This window comes from Homalodisca vitripennis, chromosome 2 (assembly GCF_021130785.1).
Source record: "Homalodisca vitripennis isolate AUS2020 chromosome 2, UT_GWSS_2.1, whole genome shotgun sequence".
Lineage (NCBI taxonomy): Eukaryota > Metazoa > Arthropoda > Insecta > Hemiptera > Cicadellidae > Homalodisca > Homalodisca vitripennis.
The window spans coordinates 70647064-70659341 of NC_060208.1; the positions used below are offsets into that span (position 1 = coordinate 70647064).

General features: G+C 36.3%; 1 protein-coding gene across 7 annotated transcripts in view; it reads right to left on the reverse strand.

Annotated features, from left to right (window-relative positions):
* Positions 1 to 12278, reverse strand: part of LOC124354137 (tyrosine-protein phosphatase Lar) — a 784869-nt gene that overhangs the window by 264348 nt on the left and 508243 nt on the right. The gene's annotated exons all lie outside the window — the stretch shown is intronic.

Here is a 12278-nt window from a genome sequence, read left to right on the forward strand (position 1 = left end):
CCGTAGAATAATAATAATAGCTGTCCCTCATTCGGGCCAGACAAAACAATAAATTAATATACTATACGTAAATATGTGACTTGTCCCTCATTCGGGCCAGACAAAACAATAAATCAATATATTCTACGTAACTATGTGGCTTGTCCCTCATTCGGGCCAGACAAAAAAGAAATCAAGGTAACTAACTATGTGGCTTGTCGCTGAGGCAGTGTGCATTCATTTATATAACTGGGATTGTTTCTAAAAATAACACAAAATCAGCTATTGTTGCGGATTCAGTAAAAAAGAGGTAGTTACATTAATGGATACACTTTATAGGTTCAGAATACTGCAGAATCTCACAACATAATGATGTGTTGGTTTTACCCAAGGAAACAAATCACCAAACGAACAACGTGTACGTGCACTGCTCTGATAATCTTATTCACACTAATGCAATTTTGTTAAATAAACCAAAATCAGTTCAAATACGGTTGAAATACAACAAACATGGCAAACTAAATAATTGGCAAAATATTAAATATTTTCAAGAATGTTAAAATACGTTTGCAACGTAGAGATACAATGTAACTTAACGTGTAGAAAATATTAATGGAGAATCAACGATTACAGTGTACACCAATACAAAAATTAAATTAAATGTAAAAATAAGACAGTTACATTTTTTAATATTACTGAGCAAGTAATCTGGAACATAATAAATTGTGTTCCAGATTACTACTGTTCCATGAATGTTTTTTATTATTAAATATTTTTATTTCATCAATAGTTTACGTGCTCTATTTACGGGTAGGCGACAGATATCTTTAAATGAGATAAGAAGATTTTAGTAAGCCATTTTAGGAAAATTAAAAAAGTTTAGTTTCATTTCATTTAAAAAAACCAATTCTTGTTGCAATGATTTACCTTTAAATAAAACGTATGCAGTAAACAGGCCGTGCATGAATTTTTACTTTTAAAATGGGTTCGTATGCTGCACGTATAAAATGTTATACAACGATTGGTGTCCGGTTTATACAAAAATAAAGTAGCTACAGAACAGTATTAAATTGGTCAGAAAAGTCACAGTTCTAATGGAGAGGGCGCCATCGATCTGATAGCAAGAGTTAAGGTAAAGTTTGCCAAATTGGCGGCGACCAATGGAGCTGCAGCCGACTACAATTATGCAGTTCTGAGAGTCGCGTACAAGCCTGCTCTATCGCAGCACCAATTCACTGAGGATCGACGTCAACAGTAGCGAATGTTGGGTAATTCACTGGCGTCGAGTGGAGAGTTACAGTTTGTTTCAATTGAACCTCTACTGCAGTTATTACGTCAAGGTGAAGGAAAATGTAGACCTTGTGTTGCGAATTCTCAATGTAGCACACCATATGCTTCAAAAATATTTTGTAAGACTTTGGAACAAGAATGTGGTGCAAATAAAATTGTATTAATTGTTTAACTTTACAACACCTAATGTCACAAATTATTGAAAATCAATCTCGATTTACTGTAAAATATATATAATTAAATTCCAAAATTATAATTTTAATTATAAAAATAAATAATAATGTAAATGCAAAACGCATTTATTTACAGAAGTGAAGATCTACAAACCTACCCAATACTAGAATCGGTAAATCTTTCATCTGGGGTTTAGGCGTACCGCGAGAGCGATAGCTACTATGGGAAGTAGCCATTTCATTTCAATAGTAAGTGGTCGGATATTTCTAGAATACACGAACACAATCGTTTATTGTTATCGGGGTAGTGTATTGGCAACCCCATGGACAGCTGTATTTCTCGGCTGTGGTACTGTACAAAGCACGTCATATCCACTGACAGAGGGTGAGTTCTAACAATCTCTATACTTTGGTTTTAATATATTATCGCATGAACGATATACTTCACATGCATACGGTTACATGACGTAGTCTAAAGGAATAGATCTGCTCCCGGCTATCATTTGTATGCAGTATGCATTTTCATCAACTATGTCAAGGGACCTATAATGACATTAGCATTCAAACTAAGAAATACCTATTTTTAAACAATAAACTAAGACAATTACCTTCGCTTGTACCACGAACAAAAAACGAAATTGAATAAACACTTTGTAGACAGTCTAAGCAGTGACGAGTTGAAATCCATTAATTTATTCTGGATTTGTCATCTGTAAAAGTGGGAACCCGAACGCAGTACACCCGGGTGTTCTCGTCTTCTGTACGGGAGATTGAGAAGCTCAGATGCAGCACAACCGGGTGCTCTCGCCGTCTGTACGGGAGAGTAGGAAGCTCAGACGCTGTACAACCGGGTGCTATCGCCGTCTGTACGGGAGAGTGGGAAGCTCAGATGCAGTACAACCATGTGTTCTCGCCGTTTGTACGGGAGAGTGGGAAGCTCAGATGTTGTACAACCAAAGGTTCTTGTCTTCTGTACGGGATAATGTGAAACCAGAACGCAGTACCAACAGTGTACTCCCACCGTCTGTACGGGAGAGTAGAAAGCTCAGACACAGTACAAACGGGTGCTCTCGCCGTTTCTACGGGAGTGGGAAGCTCAGATGCTGTACAAACAAGGGCTCTTGTCTTCTGTTCGGGATAATGGGAAACCCGAACGCTCGCCGTCTGTACGGGAGTGGGGCGCTCAGATGCAGTACAACCGGGTGCTCTCGTCTTCTGTACGGGATAATGGGAAACCCGAACGCAGTACCAACAGTATACTCTCGCCATCTGTACGGGAGAGTGGGGAGCTCAGACGCAGTACGAACGCGTGCTCTCGCCGTCTGTACGGGAGTGGGGCGCTCAGATGCAGTACAACCAAGGGCTCTCGTCTTCTGTACGGGATAATAGAAAACCCGAATACAGTACCAACAGTATACTCTCGCCATCTGTACAGGAGAGTGGGGAGCTCAGACGCAGTACAAACGCGTGCTCTCGCCGTCTGTACGGTAGAGTGGGAAGCTCAGATGCAGTACAACCGGGTGCTCACGTCTTCTGTACGGGATAATGGGAAATCCGAACGCAGTACCAACAGTATGCTCTCGCCATCTGTACAGGAGAGTGGGGAGCTCAGACGCAGTACAAACGGGTGCTATCGCCGTCTGCAGGGGGAGTGGGGAGCTCAGACGCAGTACAAACGGGTGCTATCGCCGTCTGTACGGGAGAGTAGGGAGTTCAGACGCAGTACAAATGGGTGCTCTCGCCGTCTGTAGGGGAGAGTGGGGAGCTCAGACGCAGTACAAACGCGTGCTCTCGCCGTCTGTACGGGAGAGTGGAAAGCTCAGATGCAGTACAACCGGGTGCTCTCGTCTTCTGTACGGGATAATGGGAAACCCGAACGCAGTACCAACAGTATGCTCTCGCCATCTGTACGGGAGAGTGGGGAGCTCAGACGCAGTACAAAAGGGTGCTATCGCCGTCTGCACGGGGGAGTAGGAAGCTCAGACGCAGTACAAACGGGTGCCCTAGCCGTCTGTACGGGAGAGTGGGGAGCTCAGACGCAGTACAAACCGGTGCTATCGCCGTCTGCATGGGGGAGTGGGAAGCTCAGACGCAATACAAACAGTGTGCTCTCGTCGCTTGTACGGGAGAGTAGAAAGCTAAGACGCAGTACAAACGTGTGCTCTCACCGTTTGTACGGGAGTGGGAAGCTCAGATGCTGTACAACCAAGGGCTCTTGTCTTCTGTAGGGGATAATGGGAAAGTCCGAACGCTCGCCGTCTGTACGGGAGTGGGGCGCTCAGATGCAGTACAACCAAGGGCTCTCGTCTTCTGTACGGGATAATAGGAAACCCGAATACAGTACCAACAGTATACTCTCGCCAGCTGTACAGGAGAGTGGGGAGCTCAGACGCAGTACGAACGCGTGCTCTCGCCGTCTGTACGGGAGAGGTGGAAGCTCAGGCGCAGTACAAACGGCTGCTTTCGCCGTCTGTACGGGGGAATGGGAAGTTAAGACGCAGTACAAACGGGTGCTATCGCCGTCTGCACGGGGGAGTGGGAAGCTCAGACGCAGTACAAATGGGTGCTCTCGTTGTATAAAGGGGGTGTAGCAAACGAATGTGTCTGTTTATTGCGCAATACGAATAATGAGAACTAATCCTAAGGCAACCTTGTTATTTCGATTTTTTTTGTTGGTTATAACATAATATATCCTTACTACTTTCTACATCTTATGGTGACAATATTTTACTTCTACTGGACAAAGAACAATTTTGCGCTAATTACGATGAGATCGGCTAAAATTTAGACTAGAACAGGCGCGCATAATTGGCAGATTTCCGTCGTTAATGATTTCAATTTGGCTCCAATAAAATAATTTTTGCCTCAGTTTAATATTATATTAGAGATTATATTAATCTTAAAATGCTTAGCAACGATAATGCTCTGATTATTGAACTGCAATATAAATTACGTCAACTATTCATTATATTGCACCCACAACAATCTAATCAATACTAAAATTGAATTGTTTGAGCAAAGCTTACATCCTAACACTCAATCTAGTTATTTGCCAAATGGATAGTACCCACCAATCGCTGATACAAAGAAAGGATTAATCAGCGGTCACTGAACCAAGAAATGATTTTGCTCGTTGTTGCTTGACCGATACGTCTGGCGTTAATATCAATAACAATAACCATAATAATAATAAATAACAGTCCTGCCCACTGGACTGCACAGAAGGTATTATCTGTTCGCCCGGCTGTAAGTAATTTCCCCGCAGGTTATTTATTCTACAGTCTTCCATCTATGAAATTACCACATGAATACATTACTACCAAAAACACAATACATTGATTAATATTTATGAATTAATATCCATTAATTGTCTTACTCAAAAGGAACATTCCAATACTAACAAATTTACCCATAAGGAGCACTGACGACAAAATAAAATCAACTTTACTTGAAGAGCCATGAATGTTACTATATTATCTAGTATAGTAACATTCCCTTGACATTCGCATCAAAATAATATTGAACATATCTGTAAGAAATATTCAGGACAAGATTATTATTCACCGCTCATGTTCAATTCGAATACCAATTCGTGGTCTGACCATATTAAAGTAAAGTCAGCAGAGACGATTTAAAATTCATAAATAATGTATAAAATAACCACTGCATAAGAAAATCTATTTTAGGATCATTTATATGAAATTTCCAATGAAGAAACGTTACAGAAGAGTTGGAGTCAAATAACAATGAGAAGAAGAAGAAATAACAATATTTGGAAGAAATATTGGCCACATATCCACAGGAGATTCCTTGGACATTTCAGAAATACTGGACGGTATTATTGCAGTCCCTGTAGACGTTTACCTCCCTCCTCCTCACCACCAGTGCCGTAAAAGCCGTGTCCACTTCTGGCTTTATCCTCGCAGTCTCTCCTACATGTAAATATAACATTTAAATCCCAGCTTGTTACTGGATTATGGTGATCCCTCTTCATATTTTGAAATTAGTTGCGTCGTCTGAAATAAAATCACAAGGGAAAATGTATGCATATAGATTGAACTGCAAGAACATGAAGTAACTCTTTACACTATGTACAATAACGAATTGTATACTGATAGTGCCTAATAATGAACACAACTGCTATAACTTGAGTAGTTATTTTATTAATAAGTTTATTTTATTCAACTATAAATTTGAAGAATTCTTACAACGATCCCAATTCTTGTTTTAAACGTTAACTTGTATTCAAATAAAAGAATATCTAATCCGTAGAATTACGAGAATATATAAACTGAATTTAAATATTTTTAATCATTTTTAATGTGTGCTGAAAATGCAATATTAAAGACCGATTTTGTGATGAATATTTTACTTTGACAAATAAGTTTTTCGGAAAAAAATAAAAGAAGCAAATGTTATTTTTATGATGCCTTTTCTGATAAAAACAATTCAAATAAAAATTATTTATCAAAGATTTCATGAAAAATAATTGAATTAATGCATCTACATCAGTTATTCAGTAGAATTTACAAAAATGTATTTTATTTCAAAACTTGAAATGCACTTTACAAAGAAGTAGGTACGTAATAACTGTTTCTTTTTTAGTTCGAATTAGTTTAACCATATATCTAATTTTTTTATTGTTCACTTTGTACTAAAACGTTAAGATAATAATACTTTCAACTTCCAGATTGGTTTGTGTGGAAATTTCTTCACTGATATTGACCGTCATAAATAAAGGCTGTCCAACCCCTCCCATCCTCATAAAGACAGGTGAACGTTCTCCCGATAATCCCTCCCCTCCCCCAAACAAACATGCCACCCCGTCCAGGATAACATCCTAATGCCTTGTGACAACCATGTTATAAGTCCACTGGATTAAAATATCCGACTACTTTTTGTTACTCTTGCGAGCTAGTCAACGTCATCCAGCGGAGATGCCTCTTAAGATGTAATCATATACCAAATTTAAACATCTTTCATTCAGCTATTAATATATTTAAAATTTATTTAATTTCTTATATTTGGTACTTTTCCACTACCCTTAGATTTATATAATACACGTTTTTAATTTTAAAATAATATGTATGCAACATTATTTTTAATTAAGTAAAGCCGTGTTTAAACTAAACAAATTTGTGAGAAATATTGCGTTGAATAGTAAAATAATTACAGAAAATATGATTTATTCAATATTCAAATAAAAATATGTGCACATGGTGTGTGATATTTGTTTAATATATTCTCTGAAATGTTATTTTATGTCCAAATATTGCTACCCTAAACTATCATTAAATAATATCACAGACAATCAATATACATAACGTTTAAGAAAAGGGTGTTATAAACTTCTGTGGCTGATAGTACTCATTATTCAAAACAATAAAAGTCCTATAAACATAGGTCAAGAAATGTGTAGTTTGAACGCTAACCGTAATTTTGCATTTTTTATAAAGAAATTAATATTTCTAGAACGAGTAAAGCTATGTACACCACACTTCACAAATATAAAGTAATAAATAAGGGGAATGAAACAATTCTATAATTTGCTTTAATATTAACAAAATACCGCCAGTTCCAAATTATTAAAGCCAAAAAACCAAGTATAGTTATAAAAATTTTACAAGATGCCAACTATTTTGTAATTTTCATCACAATTCCAGTGGTACCTTTCGCACTGAATCCGACAACCCATAAGTAAGTTATAGGTATTATAGGTAGCAGAAAACATTTTGTTGGTTGAAAGGTATTAGGTGTTTTGGATCAGTAAGAAAAGATGTGAAGATGCTAACTATTTTTATATTTTTTAAACAATTCCAACGGTACTTTTCTCATCGAAATCCGGCAAGGCCTAAGCGAGTACGACCATATATGTAAAGGGTACGCTTGAACAAGTCTAGAGCAACATGTTACAGTTGAGAGGTATCAGCTGATTGTTGCCTCAAGCTTGTGTAAGCGTACTTTTTAAGTGGTCGAACATACGAGTAAGTGAGAACTGCGGTAAGAGAAACATTTTTCGAAAATACTTTTGTAATATAAAAATAACTTGAAAATTTCTAAGAAATTCGCCAATAATCTAGTTACTTTTTCAAAGATGTACGAATAAGAAATATATTTTAAACCAATATTATTGAAGATGAGATACAATTTCATATACCATAATCTATATATATATAAAAATGAAACTGTTCGTGTGTAACAGCATCACTCACAAACGGCTGGACGGATTCGCCTAATTTTTTTTTAAATTTGTTCGTCTTGATCTGTAGAAGGTTATAGGATACTTTTTATCCCTTTCCCGATTCAGGATTCCGCCCCACTGGTTACAGAAATACCCGTAAGAAATGCATTGCAGCAAACATATGTTATTAAGTGAAAGAGTCTTTTCAAATTTTTAATCAGCTGTTCTTTGTAAACATATATAATGCGACAAAAAATATATTTATATATAAATTTCTTTACACTTATAGTTTTAAAGCATAGAGTAAGCTTAAGAGAAACGACAAATTTTGTTTAAAGTGTTTCTGCAATCATAATATATAAAAATGAATGTTTGTGTGTTTGTCCTTTATAGACTCAGAAACTATTGGACCGATCACTATGAAAATTTGTATTTTTCTATGTAGAAGGTTTATACGCAATGCCCATTGATGTAACTAACCACCAGGCTGTACTGCAAGATATAAAAGTTATCAAAGCGCCTGCACATTATAAACTGCAATTACAACACAGTAGTTACGTATATTAAAATATCCAAACACTATTTGAAGGCAAAGAAATATACGGGCAAAGCTTAAGAGACGCGTGCGAAGCCGCGGGAAACAGCTAGTGCTTTTATAAAACAAACATTCATACATGTTCATATCTTTAGTATCTCAAATTCACTAATATATGATATACTCATATTCTATACATTTTCTACGAACTATTCGATTTTGTTCCACCAAGAAGATTTCAGAATTTCTAAATGTCAAAATAATACGAAGATTTCTAATGTAAAGTTTAATAAATATTAACATTAAATTAGTTTATTGTACAAAAACTATTCACTAATCCACTTTTTATGAAAAAAGTTCAATTTAATAGACTTTACTAGTGTCAGTTACATTTAGTACTATTCAACAAAAATCCTTTTAAACTTTAAAGTTTGTAGGGATTGAGTGGGGAACCTAGAGGATGAGTTTATATATTGAGGGACAATTTAAACTGTGCAGGTCACAGGTGGTGTACGGTACGGGACTATAAACTGACACGATGTACCGCTGAAATGCTAAAATGGCTTCACTATGTTTATACAACTGACAGTATCGTATCGATTGCAAATAGCCCCTTCGGTGATTTAATTTCCCAACAATGTTCTAGGAGTGTAAACTGAACTGAAGAACATGACGTATTTATCTGAACTTGTGCGTACAAGTAAAACATATTTTTTCTGATTTACAAAATATGTTCTAAAAACAACGTTTCATCACGCTATTGACACATATTGTTTAAGCCTGTACTTAATAGTATTTTGCGACATGGAAAACTCATTTCTGCAATAAAAACTAACCCAAGAGTATAAATTATGTATTGCAGGCAAGTGTTTAAAATAGATAAATTATTATATTGCCTTAATCTTCAGTAGAGTCGACTACTACTCTAGGGTCTATAAAGTACCCTGAGAGTATGAAATAAACCATACAGGGTGTTCAAAAAAGAGTGTCACAAACTTCTGTGGCTGATAGTACTCATTACTTCAAATAAAAAATATGTGGTTTTGCCGCCAACCAGCATTTTGTATTTTTTATAAAAAATATCTCTAGAACTAGTAAGGTTCCAGATACCAAACTTTGCACATAGGAATGCTCGTCTTTTGTATATTGCAAAACAATCCTGGGCATACACAAAACAATTAAGAATTTGGTTTTCCCTAGTTTAGTATTGCTCATTCCATAACCTCCTCTATATGAAGAGATAACCACTACTTGGAAATAATTCTTTAGATAGAAGACCACTACTAACATGCACTGCAAATTAGGCGTATTATCTGAAAAGATGAACGAACATCCCCTCAAGAAGAGAGTACTACATGCCACTCCAAGTAATACAGAAAGATGAGTAAGGGTAGAGCTTACTAAAATAAAACTCGGCAACATTTTACTTACACCTATTGACAAATACCATTAACATATAAACTATTCATGTTATTAATTATTATTTAAAAAACTCTCGACCTTGATATTGAACCTTTCATTAACAAAAATACGACTCTTCTTTCGGGATCATGATTCATAGAGCACAAATAACTTCCTTCACAAAATTAAATAAAATGTATTTACATATCAGATATATTGTTTAAAGATATATAATATAGTTACGTTAGGAAAATGTCTGTAATTTAAGAAGTTTTACTGGATGTGTTAATTTTCTTAAATTTGAATTTACACAGGTTTTATACATTTTTATTTAGAATATTGTCAGTAATTTTGAATATAACTTATGTAGATGTGTATTTTTTTGTTATTGAAGACATATATATATATATATATATATATATATATATATATATATATCTTTTATTTCCTAGAATTTCCATGTTTCTTTCAATATTTTTTGTAATAATGGTAAGTTTCCTTTAGATGTTCAACAAAATTTTATTTTAATGTAGACACGGTATTTGTTATCAGTGCATGTAATTGTTATGTTATTAAAGTTCGCAATACTACCAGATACTGCAATCACACTAGACAATGTATCGGAAACTACGCGGTTCAGAGCGGTTTTATTCGTTGGGAGTCTATAAGCGATTTTATTAGATTTATTATGTTCATGGCTTAAAACTAATAAATGTTTCATACTTTAGAGGGCTGAAGTATAAAAGAGTGCATCATTCTGGAAAGAAAATAAAAGTCTAGAGTTGTAATTTATCGATCGGGTACGAGACACGTCTTGTTGAGCATTTCAAATCAGCACCTTAGAAACCACAACCAATCTAGGCGATTGAGTAATCGTCTCTTAAGAGATGTCGTCGTGAATGCAGGTTCCCCATTCAACTGTCAAACCCCATCCCGATTCCCCGCTATCAGACCAATCCCGGCTGCTGAAAGCGTCGTCAGCCCATTACCTCGCCATTTCCCATCAAGTCTCTTCTCATTCTCATCGCTACCCAATTATTTACCCCCACTTTAAACTGGTAATGGCTAAATATTGTTAGCCCGGCAGAGCGCGACATGACGCACCCCTGCACATCTCTTCGCTCGCTTCCCCTGTATTCTTAGTTACTAGTCAATCACAAATACTGGGCCTTATTCTGTGAGAAAGTGTGATGATTTAAAAATCTACATAATACTATTGCAGTGATCGATTAACTTGGCGAGTTCATATAAGGTACCTACTATTCAACTAAGAAAATATCAATTTCAGAGTTATTTTCTGTTTTACTGAATAATTTAAAAGTTTAGTGCACTCAACTCGTGGCATCCGTATCTGGCAATTGATATTGATTTAGCGAGTATTTTCCCGGACTTCCAATATTAAATTTAGTAACATAAATACCGAACAATGAAATGAAATTGACAATTATAGTGATGCAAATAGTTGTTGACACGGTTTGGTTACACAAAAAAGTTTACCAAGTTAAATTAGTTACGGAATTAAATAAAATAAGTTAAAACCCATATGCCAATATTCTATACTACTATAATTACAATAGTTACCATCTATTTTTTTAGATTTGATTTTCAATGTTCCTAACAGATACAAAACGTAAATTTATATAACTTAAATTAATTTACACATCTTTAAATTTTAATTAAAAACATTTGTTTTTTCATAATATTTTTCATTCATATTTGTGTAACGATAATTATCACTGGTTTTTAGTGCAGCAATAACATTAATATTTGATGGCGAATAAACAACTGATATTACGAAATTATTAATTAATGTTGACAACCGATTCGGAACTGTAAACGTGTACGAGTATTGCCATAGTCAAATAAGCTAAAAAGTAAGCGTTCTATGACACAATGCCAAAACAGATTTGTTCGTTTGGCCACACAACAGTCCCATCATTGTTTGGCGCAGTTCTAGAACACCCAGTTTCCTCACAATCGGTTGAATGGAACCACATCAACACATTTCACCTTGCAATCAATCGGATAACTGGGACACAAACCTTTGTGAGTGTCTAGCTGCCATACCCCATCCCCAACCATCATCACACCCATCGACCAGAAACGGTCCAACCGTCTGTCCATTGACGACTGGCGAACACAAAGTGACAGGCAGTGGCCGGTGCATCAATAGAGCCCCATAGTTACACAGCAAATTACAACAATCAGAATGCAGCGAGGCACTGAGGCGAAAATTGCGCCGCTAATTACGTACCTGTTCTATGTCAGGTGTAACGACAAACGACTATACCCTGTAAGAAGTTATAAGAGTCATAAGCTGGGTGGAGAGAATTTTGTTAATTTGTTAAGATTGACTCTCAGAGTAGTCTTGGAATAACCATCAAGTCATTGAAGCCGTGAAACTCCAACTCACGCAGTCTTTGATCTTGGCAATATTTTACTGCTGGAAACAGTATCACAGTTTCTGACTCCCAAAGAAATGAAAAACTTCAAAAGTCCTTAAGATACATTGTGTCTATAAGTCTTTAAGAGGTGTACTATCCATGCGTTATACTCATGCCGTTGAAATGCTTGCCATCGCGATGGGGTCTCTCATCGTGTTTATCTGTAACCAACTGCATGACACAAAAAGCCATCAAAATCAAGGAGTCCCAGCACCTGAGTTAGAGGCTGCAATATGGCGACGGGGTCTCGCAGCGTGTTCAGCTATGACCAACTG